The following is an 11,939-nucleotide window of genomic DNA, read 5'->3' as shown; positions in this document are numbered from 1 at the left end:
GGGGGGCCTCTTTGCGGGCTCGCTCGCTCGCTCGCGCCATCGTCCATGGCCGTGTCGCGGGGAGACGTCGTCTACCAGAAGGGGCAGGTGATGGACAAGTCGCGCCCGCTCCTCCTCCTCTCCCATACCCCCTCCTCTTTGTGCTCCACGCGTCCACTGCTGGACGAGGGCCTCTGCACACCCCGTGGGGTTTATTAACTTGACCATACTTCACCTCGCCTGCTCAGTGCGGGTTGGTGAGAGTGGGGGGTAGCGTCAGTAGAGTCGTGGCTGTCGGATGCACTTCTTCTGTATGCTGTGCACCGCGAAGCAGAATGAACACGTTGTTATTGACGTTATGCTATTGACGTTATGTTGTTGACGTTATGTTATTGACGTTATGTTATTGACGTTATGTTGTTGTGTTATTGACGTTATGTTGTTGTGTCATTGACGTTATGTTGACGTTATGTTGTTATGCTATTGACGTTATGTTGTGTTATTGACGTTATGTTGTGTTATTGACGTTATGTTGTGTTATTGACGTTATGTTGTGTTATTGACGTTATGTTGTTGACGTTATGTTGTGTTATTGACGTTATGTTATTGACGTTATGTTGTGTTATTGACGTTATGTTGTTGACGTTATGTAGTTGTGTTATTGACGTTATGTTGTTGACGTTATGTTCGCACGGTACGCGTGTACAGCGCTGTCTGCGCGTGCACTGTTGGGCTTACGTGCATTGTACAGTGACACTACAGTGCGGTGTGAATGAAGTCATCATCAACAGCGGTGGTCATATGCGAGTCGCCGCTCGCCGCCCTCGAAATGAGGATTTTATACCACTGGCTCGGTATATAATTTCCTCTTGCTATCAGTTTCGACGGTGTACTTGCATTCAATTAACTAGCAAATTGCGTGTATGTCAGCACTGTACGGAACTCGAGCCTTCACTCGCCCGCATTCACAGACCCGCTCTGGTACCAGCGTGGTGAAGTATGGTCAATACAAGCGCCGCAATGCGCCGCGCCCTGGTACTGCAGTGGACGGACGTCACTTCTCTCGCACAGCGCTCCGGGTGTCGGGGAACGCCGTGGGTCTCGCCGCGTGCTGAGCGTGCCGCGTGCTGAGCGTGCGGCGTGTGCCGCGTGCTGAGCGTGTGCCGCGTGCTGAGCGTGCCACGCGCCGCACGCCGCACGCGGCACGCTCAGCACGTGCCGCGTGCTGAGCGTGTGCCGCGTGCTGAGCGTGTGGCACGTGCTGAGCGTGTGGCACGTGCTGAGCGTGCCGCGTGCTGAGCGTGCCGCGTGCGGTCGATGTCGACTCAAAAGGGTCGTGGTGGTGGTGCTGATGGTGGTGGTTGTGTACCCTGTGTAGAGTGACGATTCTGACATTTGGGACGACACAGCGCTCATCAAGGCGTATGACAAAGCCGTCACGTCCTTCAAGGTGAGTGTCTCCGACTCTGGCTGTGAGCTCAACCGGTCCTGGGCCTCCCCTAGGTTGACTCAGCCACAGATGAGGACCAGGCGCGGTGTGTAAACATCGCCACTGTGGAGACAAAGGCGGCCGGGCGTGGTGCTGGCCACCCACCCCCTCGTGTGCTATGCCGGCCTTCATAGGTGCTCGCTAACAGCACTTGCCCCAACAGTCTGTTAAGGCTATAAGGGGGGGGTCTTTGTCTTTGTATCGCTTGTCTGTGTGTACTTGTGCACTTCGTATCTCTGTGTGCGTGTACATGGTTATATTTACACCTTGAGACACAACACACCTGTTGCAAGGGATACCCGGGAAAGCCCGACAATATAACACACTTCGTGTGTCACGTGCACCACCAGTGGTTACAAAACTTATTTCTTCACGGCTACATTTTTGTTCTCCTTCCCCCACACCTCCGATTAGCATCATTGGCTACGTACGATGCGAAAGAAATTCAACATGCGCACACCTTCGAGTACTGTGTTATCATTCGATGGTAAGCGCCTTGCTCAAGTTCATTTGACTGTTTTTGTCTAAACGAACTTCCTCACCAGGCGGCGGAGAACGTGCACAGTGATGCATGCGCAGGTTGGAAACATGTCAGCCACAAATATGAATGGGGAAAATGGGCACACAGTGGTTTGACAGCATTGTTGCTAACTCAATAAGGCTGCATTATGCCTAGACTAGTTATAATAAATGGCACTCGACACTGTGCCATAGCAAAGTGACGTAGGATTTCTAAGAGCGTGCTTTTTTGAGTCGATGAGCCATTTTAAATGTCATGTGAATGCGTACATTCATACGAGCGGGAATTGCTTCTAAATCCTCAAAATTATCCCAGAAAGTCACTCAAATTTGGTCGCTTGGTAAACCCCCCAAAATGCCTCTAAATCGAGCAACAAAATTGCTGAGTTGGCAACACTCTACGAGCCGTTGAAAAGTAGTACGTGTATGTACAGAAGCAGATCGAGACACCCGGTCTTACACGTCTTAGAGCAGGGGTGGGTTACCTACGGCCCGTGACTACGTCAGTGTATATGGCCGTGGCCACACGAAACCCAACCAACCTCAACTAACCGCCCGTGTTCTTTCAGACAGCGCTCAAAAATGGCACCGCCACTTGCGAGAGCCCCAAGACCTACGGGGAGACAAAGTCCGTGAACAAGCGGGCGAAGACACGGAGACGGCACAAGAGGAGCAGCGTGTCGCCCTCCGACAAGGTAAATATCCTGAAGTAGAAGATTAGTGGTGCTCTGGATGTGGCTGTCACGTTTATTTGCAAATGTGATTTATAGCTTTGACCATTACCTGCGTGATGTTAATAGTTGTCCGATTTGTCGTGTCTGCTGTCCAACCTATATTGGTCTTTCACCAATATTCTTCACAGGCCAACGCTTCTGGTGTTTGGCATTGTAGTGTTGCAGGGTAATCTCAGAGAGAAGGTCCATGAGAATAAAATAATAAATTGATAAAATAAAATAACACAATGCTAATTCCTTCGTCAAGGCTCTTTGTTCCTCTCACACAGCTTAAAAGCCGTGATCTGAACGTGGCTCTCTCACTCCAGCGCTGTCCTACCAGACAGTCTCGCTCCCTTCACCTGATGAAGGCCGCTTGTGTTGTGGCCGAAACGTCGTGAGAATATTATTGTGTTATTTTATTTTATCAATTTATTATTTTATTCTCATTCTACGTGACTTTACCGAAAGAACCAAAGAAGATGAATCATTGCAGTCACGAAAGCTTTAAATCGAAATTTAAGGTCCATGAGGTTTGCTTCTTCTGACAAGCAACTTATTTCATGAGACCTCCTTTGCCAGTATTAAATTATGATAATAGGGTTTTCCCCTTTCTGTTTTATTGCCAGAAAGGGGAAAGCCATATTAGCATAATCAACTTCTTCTTTTGCGTAGTGTTGTATATGTGGGTGTGTGAAAATTGATGAAAAATAATTAAAATTAAATGAAAGTCGAAATTTGCATAATTAATCCGAAATTATGCTAATTCGTGTAATTATGCATGTAACTATGCTAATTAGAGAGGCAATCGTATTAATTTATACGAGTGGGTGTGGTTGTGTTAATGATAGCCTTTATGATAATCAGGCCCCGCCTCGTTGACGAGGTGGGGTTATCAATCAGGATAACGCAATCAATCGTGTGCAGTTACGCTAGTGTCAATTCGGCCTCGTTGTCTAACTTCGTATTATTGATCAGCATAATACAATGATTCTCGCTTTAACACTCCCCGAGTGTTCATATTTTAGGTCCCATGTTCATATCGTTCGCTTTAGTTTAATGAGTGTGGATTGGTGTGTTTATAGTTTAGGTTCCCGAGTTCATATCATATTTTAGGTCCCATGTTCATATCGTTCGCTTTAGTTTAATGAGTGTGGATTGGTGTGTTTATAATTTAGGTTCCCGAGTTCATATCTCATCGCAGGATACAGGTTTTATGCAAAAATTTCAGGAAAGAATCACACGACCACTTTTGTATTAATCAATTTATTTTCTAATTAAACCTTAACTATAATATGTATGTGAACTCTCAATCTTGGAACTTCAACACGATATCCACACGGTTTCAAGACAGTATCATCAACGACTTTACGATTTCACTTTGATAACACATGGACCCCGCATAAAGCGATTGCTGTTAGTGAGAGAGAGAGTCAGGACATGCAAATGCTATGCTACACAAAAGCTTATACATTATAATATGAACGATCATTATGCTTGAAATGGTCAGCACATGATCACAGGAGATTGATTAACATGCAACGGTATTCATATAAAAAGACAATCAAACAGTTATTATTTCCAAAGGCATAAATGTAACAACAGATCCACCGGACAGACTATAAGATTACCGAAATGGCTTAGTGTGAGGGTATGCGGCGGAACGTGTTATCTCACGGGAGATTAATTAATTAATTCGTGAATAAGATTGTATGATCAGAAAATCGGTTTAGCACGATTCCTCCCCAGGAGCGTAGCTCTGTGGCGAAGGTGCCAAGGGTTAATTCGTATTGATGGATCGGTTGGTAACTTATGCGATTAGAAGTACAGTCCAAAACAAAATATTAAAGAGGGAAATTATGAATATACTTATAAATGACGGACTGTTATCACACGATCGATGCTTCCACAGCCAGATGGTTCACGGACTTGAGTGTTCGCTTCTGGTTAAGGACCTGTGTATGTTTGAGTGATATGAATTGTTTTGAATAGTCAGTGTTTGGAATTAATTATTTTTTTGTTGCCATACGCTGAAGTTGGCATCGCTTGTAGGAGAAGTAGCCTCGCTCCCTTTAGAGCGGTGAGGTGTGTGGGAGTGCATCATACGTATCGCCGCCCTCCTCCACGCAGCAGCCAGCCTCTGTCCACGGGGGAGAGTTGCTTGATCGCTCTCAGTTCTGCTCAGTGGACACCTCTCTCCACTGCTGGATGAGCTGCGCGATCACGCTCGTGCTGGTTCGCTGACAGCAGTTTCTCTCCGCTGTTGAATGAGCTGCATCGGCACGCTCCCTCTCTCTGGGTGGAGAACTCGAACGTGCTCGTTGCTGGTTTGCTGAAAGCAGGTTTTTCTCCACTGCTGGATGACTCAAGTCGCACGTGCTCTTGCTCTGGTTTGCAGAAGCTCTTGCTTGGTGCGTCGGTCGCTCTGCAGCTGGACTCAATGTAGAATAATCTTTCAGCAATACTCTCTTTTATGCCCAAAAATCCCTTCACTTGGATCCTGCCCACAAGGCGGGGTTTCTTTCGATTTTTGCTGTGTCAGGATTTGTCCGTATGTATCTGTGTCCGTACGTGTGTCAGTGTGTGTCCTTGTGCATCACCCACGGTATATTCCGTTGTCATACTCCTACCATAAAACCCACAAGTAAAACAATCAAATGTTATAAATTTTTTCGAAGGCGCCTCTCTGTCTGGGTGCACAACCTGGAGGGAGGGGCGATATTCCCTCCGACTTTCACCGACGCACAAAGAAATGGTTAAACAGTTTTAAGTTAACATTTCATTTCATCAGAGTTCCACAGTTATGATTCTGTATCAATCCAAGGTCTGAGTCAGCTTCTCGTTGTGGTGTTTGACTCGTGTTTCCCCAAGCGTATACACACTCCTACCCCTCGCTGCAGGGATACAAAGACGGCCGGGATTTCCCTTTCTCTCCGACCCTGGGTTTAACATCGCCCTTTGCTTACGTTGCAGTTTTGCTGTGCCCTTGCATTTCTTTTCCTCTCTACTCTTACTTTAACCCTGCTTATTATTTGCGTATGGGTGGAGGCTAGAGCATTTATGTTGACTTAGGAAAACCTGATTGTTATAGGTTTCGGGTCAAGTCGTATAGAAATTATTAAAATATGGAAATACATTTCATATTAAATTAATAGACGGGTGATGGTTACATTGACGTAGCTTGTGGCAGGGTTCAATTGAAGTGGGTGTGAAGATCAATAACTTTAGCCTACCCTGTCGTTAAATTCCGACTTTAAGTTACTTTGATAGTAATGCAGAACCAATTAGCTTTTTTGACTTAACTAGATCTAGGCTAACGCAACCTCCCAGTGACCCTGGCTTTGTGTTTACGTCAGCCCCTTGCAATCCGCTGCGCTCTGCTCTCTATCTGCTCCCTCTGACCCTGGGAGGGCTCTGAACGTCAAAATCGTGTTAGTGGGTCAAGGTAAATATGACCTCCACATGCCATGCTGAGGCCTGGTTTGGTGTTTTTATTCATTATTAAAATTAAAAGAAACAATAGAAATATGTATCTATATGTATTGAAAAATTACTTGTTAATATTAAGATGGAAAGGGGGGCATATACAACAGTAGAAACCCCCCATGATTTCGTGAGAGAGTTGCTTCTGCCGAAATCCACTCTCAGTCTGTTTAGGCTCCACCGTGTGAGCCATTTGGAGCTGTAGCCAGATGCGAGCTCAGTGTTAATGTGCCATTTTATTGAGAGACTGCTACTGTGTGGTGTTATCTCGGTGTGGTCTGGGACTGTTTTGTTGTTTTTTGCTGCCTTGCCCAAGCTTGATAATAAATTCCTTTTTTATATTTAGTGACTTGCTAACCATTTTCTTTATTTTTCACTCCTATCATTTCATTTGTATTGTTTGCTGTTGTACCTTGCTGACCTCCCCATTCTGGACCATCTGTGAAAATGAGCTTCATAGCTTATCGAATTCCTCCAGTCTAAATAAAGATTCTCATGTATGTATGTTGAACTGCTTTCGCACCATATTCTTGGTTCTTTCGGTAAAGTCACGTAGAAGGGAAATAATAAAATAATAAAAATAAAACACTCAAATTCTCACGACGTTTCGCACCGTACATAGCCAACTGCGCTAGTCAGAGGTGCGGGGGAAGTACAAGAAACTGAACACAAAAAGCACTTCTAAAGAAATTAGTTTTCAGTCTAGATGTAAAAGTGCGTAGCTCCAGTGGCTTCCTAATATCGGAAAGGAAGAGCGTTCCAGATGGCCGCAGAAGCGCATCTGAAAGTGCACAGTGAAAAATCGAGCCAAAAGTTTGATGGTTAGCCAAACGGTCCCTGTGAGTATTCCCTGCTGCAACGACACTGAGAACAAGGAACACAAATCGTACGTAAGCATACACAGTCCTGCGGATGGCAATTTTCCTCAGCTAAATGCCGATGTCGAGGTCTTCCAGCCACGGGAGCTCTTGAGGAGAGAGTTAATGTAGTTTTGCTTTTCTTCCATTGGTGGAGTGCAGACTACAGCGGTTTACTTTGTGGAGACTTGAGGCAGCCAGGCGTGGTGCTGGCTGCATCGCCGCCTTGTTGCGCCTTGCCGTCCTTCGTAGGTGTGCCAACAGCGCTTGCTCCAGTGGCACGCGTCGGCTAGACGGGGTCAATCGTTGCCCGTCTCTGTGCCAACCTCTCGCGTGCCATTGGAGGCTGGGCGACCTGTGCCAGGCTGCCTGGTCCGAGGATGGCGTGGTCTACGACGCCACGATCAAGTCGGTGGACGCCAGCCCCGGCACGTGAGTCGTGGTCTTCACGGGCTACGGCAACGAGGATGAGCTGAAGCTCGCCGATCTTCTGCCGCCAGCGGCGGAGTCTGCCGTCGGCGCCGGCGGGGAGAGCGACGCGGCCGCGAGCTTCGACGCCGACGCGGCGTCCCAGGCCGGCAAGGTGAGCCGGGGCGGCGGGGCTGTGATGGATTCGGATGAATGGATTCATTGAGAGTTGAGCTGCCTTTCCTGCTCAAAACATTCAATGGGGCAAATGTTCATTTGCTCTGAGCCAGTGGTGCAAAAACCCGACCCCCCCCCCCCTCCCCCAAGGCTTAAACTTGTAACTTTTCAAGACCGGTCCTGGGACCACATTGACCATCTTGCACAAACCAAAATGGCAATGTATGGTCAAACAACTCCCCCCCATGACCCAATACGGCATGGTGAGACCTTCATCTGTCAAGAGGGTTTCATGAAGGGCTGTAAATTATAGCATAAATCATTCATTGCGGTGGAAAGGAAGTTTTTGATACATTTGTGAAGAAAAGCAGCCTAACCCCTAAACGTTGGCAGCTACGTGGCTCTCGCCAGGACGTGGACCCAGCCCGATGTTTTATTTGGCCGTGTTACCGAGGGTGGAGGTGAGGAGGTGCCCTTCTGTTGGAGCGTAACAATACGAGTAGGTTGATTGGCAAGACGAAGATTTTTTTCTGTGTGGGGAATTAAAGCTGTGGAGCGTCGTTGAACCAAATGCGTTGCATTTGAAGAGAAGTAAAAACATGAAGAAAACCCGTTTCTTGAAGGCAATTTTGATCGATTTTTAAGTCAGATGAAAAACTCGTCTGCCACATTATTTAGAATTCTAGAAGATCTTTGTCTTTTATGTGTGCCAATGGAAGTACAGTGGTGGTGCGGTTGAGTGCACTACGCCCCGAACCCGGCGACTTGAGTTTGACCAATAACAGTGGCTAATATTTAATCTTTTCCTGTGCCTCCCCTAGGTTGTCTCAGCCTTAAATAGTCACCTGGTGCTGTGTGTAAATATCCACATTTGAGGAAACAAGGGCAGCCAAGCATTGTGCTGGCCAACCATCTCCATCGCATGCCGTGCCGGCATTAATAGATGCTCTCAAACAGCATTTGCCCCAACAGTCTGTTAAAGGCTATGCGGGGGATCTCTGTCATTGTGGAAGTACATGCTGCGCCAACAATGCAGTGCGTCGTTTCAAGGCCCATATGTAATGTTATGTCAATACAGATATTACCTCTTTAGAACGAACCACTAGCGAACCTGGAATGAAAACTTAAACTGGACCTTGAGGAAACACGTGACAGCGGCAATGTGTCGCTGTGTATATCTAATGGTTTATTTGAACAGGCATCCTAAACAAATACTAAATTAAAACATAACGTACAGGCAGGTACATGTGTACATTATTCATAGAATACAAAAGAAAAACCCATCAATGATTGGATGTTTGGCAGCGAGCACGATCGTTATATATGTAGGGTGGCTAAGGTAACCCGGACGCTGTGTGGAAGTATGCGAATCGACACGAGAATTAACGCCACTGCAGCTATGCTCGTAATAAATGGGGTGTCGTTATGAGCACGGTCCGTTATACGAGGTCAAGCCGTAGTCATTTAAGGAATGCAGAATCGCGCGAAAGTGTCTCTCCGATGTGCGTTCCCGTGTGTGTGCCGACGCCGCAGGAGAGTGCCCCCTCCGCCGACGACTACGAGATGCCAGGCAGACCCAAGGGTGGGCACGGAGAACGGAAGAAGGGTCACAAGCAGAAGCAGAGCGTCCCACCGTGGGCCTACCCGTCGCCACCCTTGTCCCATCCTCCCCCCTTCCCTGGCTTTCCACCTTACGTGAGCACATTCGCCTGGTGGGACACTTGAGCGTTGCCGTGTGTGTCATACGAATGAGCGAGTGTTGTTAGGCGAGGAATTAAAAGCGATTGTTACATGCCGACTAGAGCGGTTAATCGATCGGCAGGTCGCACATCTTGGGGGAAAGCGTGTGAAAGAGTAGGCCAAATACCCCCTAAAGCGGCTCTCAGTGTTACCACGTGATACATTACTCACAATACCCCCACAGTGTTACCACGTGATACATTACTCACAATACCACCACAGTGTTACCACGTGACTAGACTCAAGGTAACGAAAACAAATCGGATTAATTTATTTTCACGTAACTTTATTTTGAGTTGTATTCCCCATACAGTATATTTTTTACAGTGTTACAGGCAAATGTACAATTATTGTTATTTTTATGCCTAACAATGCTTCCCTTTTTTGTTTAACCATAACACATTTTATAACACTTACAGGTATGTGCATTTAAATACAGTAAATTATCTCGTCCCGACTTACGAACCATTCTACTTATGAAGGGTCTTCAAGAACAGAACCCATTAGTAAGTCAGCCACTTGTGTGTGTGTCCATGTGTGTGTCCATGTGTGTGTGAGCGATAGTGTAGCTGTTAGCGCGCTGCGCTATGATCCTGGCGACCCGGGTTCAATTCCCGCTCGCGGCCAACAGTGACGATTATCTGAGCCGGTCCCGGGCCTCCCCTAGGTCGACTCACCCTCAAATGAGTACCTGGTGCGGTGTAAACATCGCTACTGGGGAGACAAAGGCAGTCGGGCGTGGTGCTGGCCACCCACCCACTCGTGTACCGTTCCGGCCTTATTAGGTGCTCGCTAACAGCACTTGACCCTACAGTCTTTGTGTGAGGAGCGGTCGTGTAGGTTATACGTCCTTGCTAACAGCCCTTGTCCAAACAGTCTGTGAAGGCTATGCGGGGGTTCTTTGTCTTTTGCCTTTGTGTGTGATGTTTTAATTCGGGCTTTTTAACTTTTAAAATGAAAGAGTTGAATGAAAGAGGTTTCTGAGCCATAAAAATGAAAGTTTATTCGTCTTGGCAATGGCATTAGTGGCGGCGGTGTTGGCGTCGTGGTGATGGCGTTGTTGGTGTTGGCGTTCGCGGCGTTGGGAGTGTCCGTGACATTGGTGGAGGTGCTGACGTTGACGGCTGCGGCGCGAATCAGCTTCTCGTTCTCGTGACGCAGCCGTTGATTCTCTACGAGCCGGCTCTCCTCATGCAGCATCTGTGGATGCAGCACCATCGCCCTCTCCTGAAGCAGCATCTCTCGACGCAACGCCTCATTGTCCTTACGCGTCGCCGCCTCCCTCACCCTCAGGGTGGCGTTGTCGTCTTCCACCGTGCTTGTTCTTTGACGCAGCTTCACGTTGTCCTCGCACAGCATGGCACTGTAACGCTCGGCGTCGGATAGGTTACAGCTCCAACGACGCCACAGGAATATCTGGATCACAGCCATCATCACTATCGCAATGCCCATCAGCCGTGACACAACGCATGACAGCGGGTCTATGTAGGGCTTTGTGCACAATGGAGTCGGGGTTGGGTAGTTGGCACTGTCTCCTTTATAATCGACCAATCCGGTAATGTGAATCAAGTTCAATATGACGAACGCCTTGACTCCATGCAGGAGCAACATCTTGCCACAGAAGCCAAGTTCGAGTGTGAGCATCGCGTGTGAGCGTCACGTGTATTTATCCTGTGACGAATGTGACGTCATCGCCGGATGTGACGCGGTTAGAATCCGACACCGGCCGGGCACGTCAGCTGACCCCCCCAACCCCCCAAAAACATGGTCTGTGATGTCACAGACCGAGGTGCGCCCTATTTATTTATTTTAACTCGCGCGGTTTTTCGTGCAGCGCCCCTAGCGGTAGCGGGGAGGATAACGGTGGGGGGTGGGGGGACGGTAGGGGGGTCGGGAGCGCTGCCGCGGTGTACGCGTTGCTGTCGGCCATCTTACACAGGGAAAAGTTTCGCTTTTGCCAATCCCTGTGTCCCCTCACGGCGTGGGGGGGACGGAGAGGTGAAGGGGGGGCGCGCGTGTTGATGACGTCATCGCCGGCGACGCTTCCCTCACGTAAGATGGCCGCTGGTAACAATCGTTTGCGATTTTGAAGTTGCAGGTCAGTTTTTTCTCGTCGCATTCCAGCGCCTTTCTCTTCTCTCTGAGGCAGCAAGACACGCGGGCTTCCACTGCCAATAGCCACCAGTGACAACCAACTCACGTGTCTCCTTGTTGTTGTTGCAGTATTAATTACGTAAGGGATCGACAGCCTTGGCTTCTTCACCATCAACCGAGAGTGGTCTCTGGGAGTCGAGTTTCTTCTGGTAGAGGGCACAGCTCCAGATTAGTTCGAGTGTAAAATAAAAGTTGCCTACAACGAGCTGGCTAAGTGCGTGAGGGAGGATGCACGGACTGGAGAAAACAACTGGGAATATGCATAACTTGTACGGGTTTCACGACGCATTGATATTTACGCGACCCAAAACAAAACCTTTATTTTTATTTAAAGCTTTCGTGACTGCAGTGATTCATATTCTTGGTTCTTTTGGTAAAGTCACGTTGAAGGGAAACAATAAAACAATAAAATATATATAA

At 47.8% G+C, this 11,939-nt stretch overlaps 1 long non-coding RNA gene across 1 annotated transcript; it reads left to right on the top strand.

Annotated features, from left to right (window-relative positions):
• The first annotated feature begins 1,717 nt into the window (after window positions 1-1,717).
• LOC142931337 (uncharacterized) lies at window positions 1,718-9,417 on the top strand. Its single transcript, XR_012947331.1, has 2 exons — window positions 1,718-7,623; window positions 9,159-9,417. It is a non-coding gene; the product is annotated as an uncharacterized LOC142931337 (long non-coding RNA).
• The last annotated feature ends 2,522 nt before the right edge of the window (window positions 9,418-11,939 follow it).

Source organism: Petromyzon marinus, chromosome 52, assembly GCF_048934315.1.
Source record: "Petromyzon marinus isolate PM22_M1 ecotype Great Lakes invasive population chromosome 52, UKy_Petmar_22M1.pri1.0, whole genome shotgun sequence".
Lineage (NCBI taxonomy): Eukaryota > Metazoa > Chordata > Hyperoartia > Petromyzontiformes > Petromyzontidae > Petromyzon > Petromyzon marinus.
This window is presented reverse-complemented; position numbering and strand designations above follow the sequence as displayed.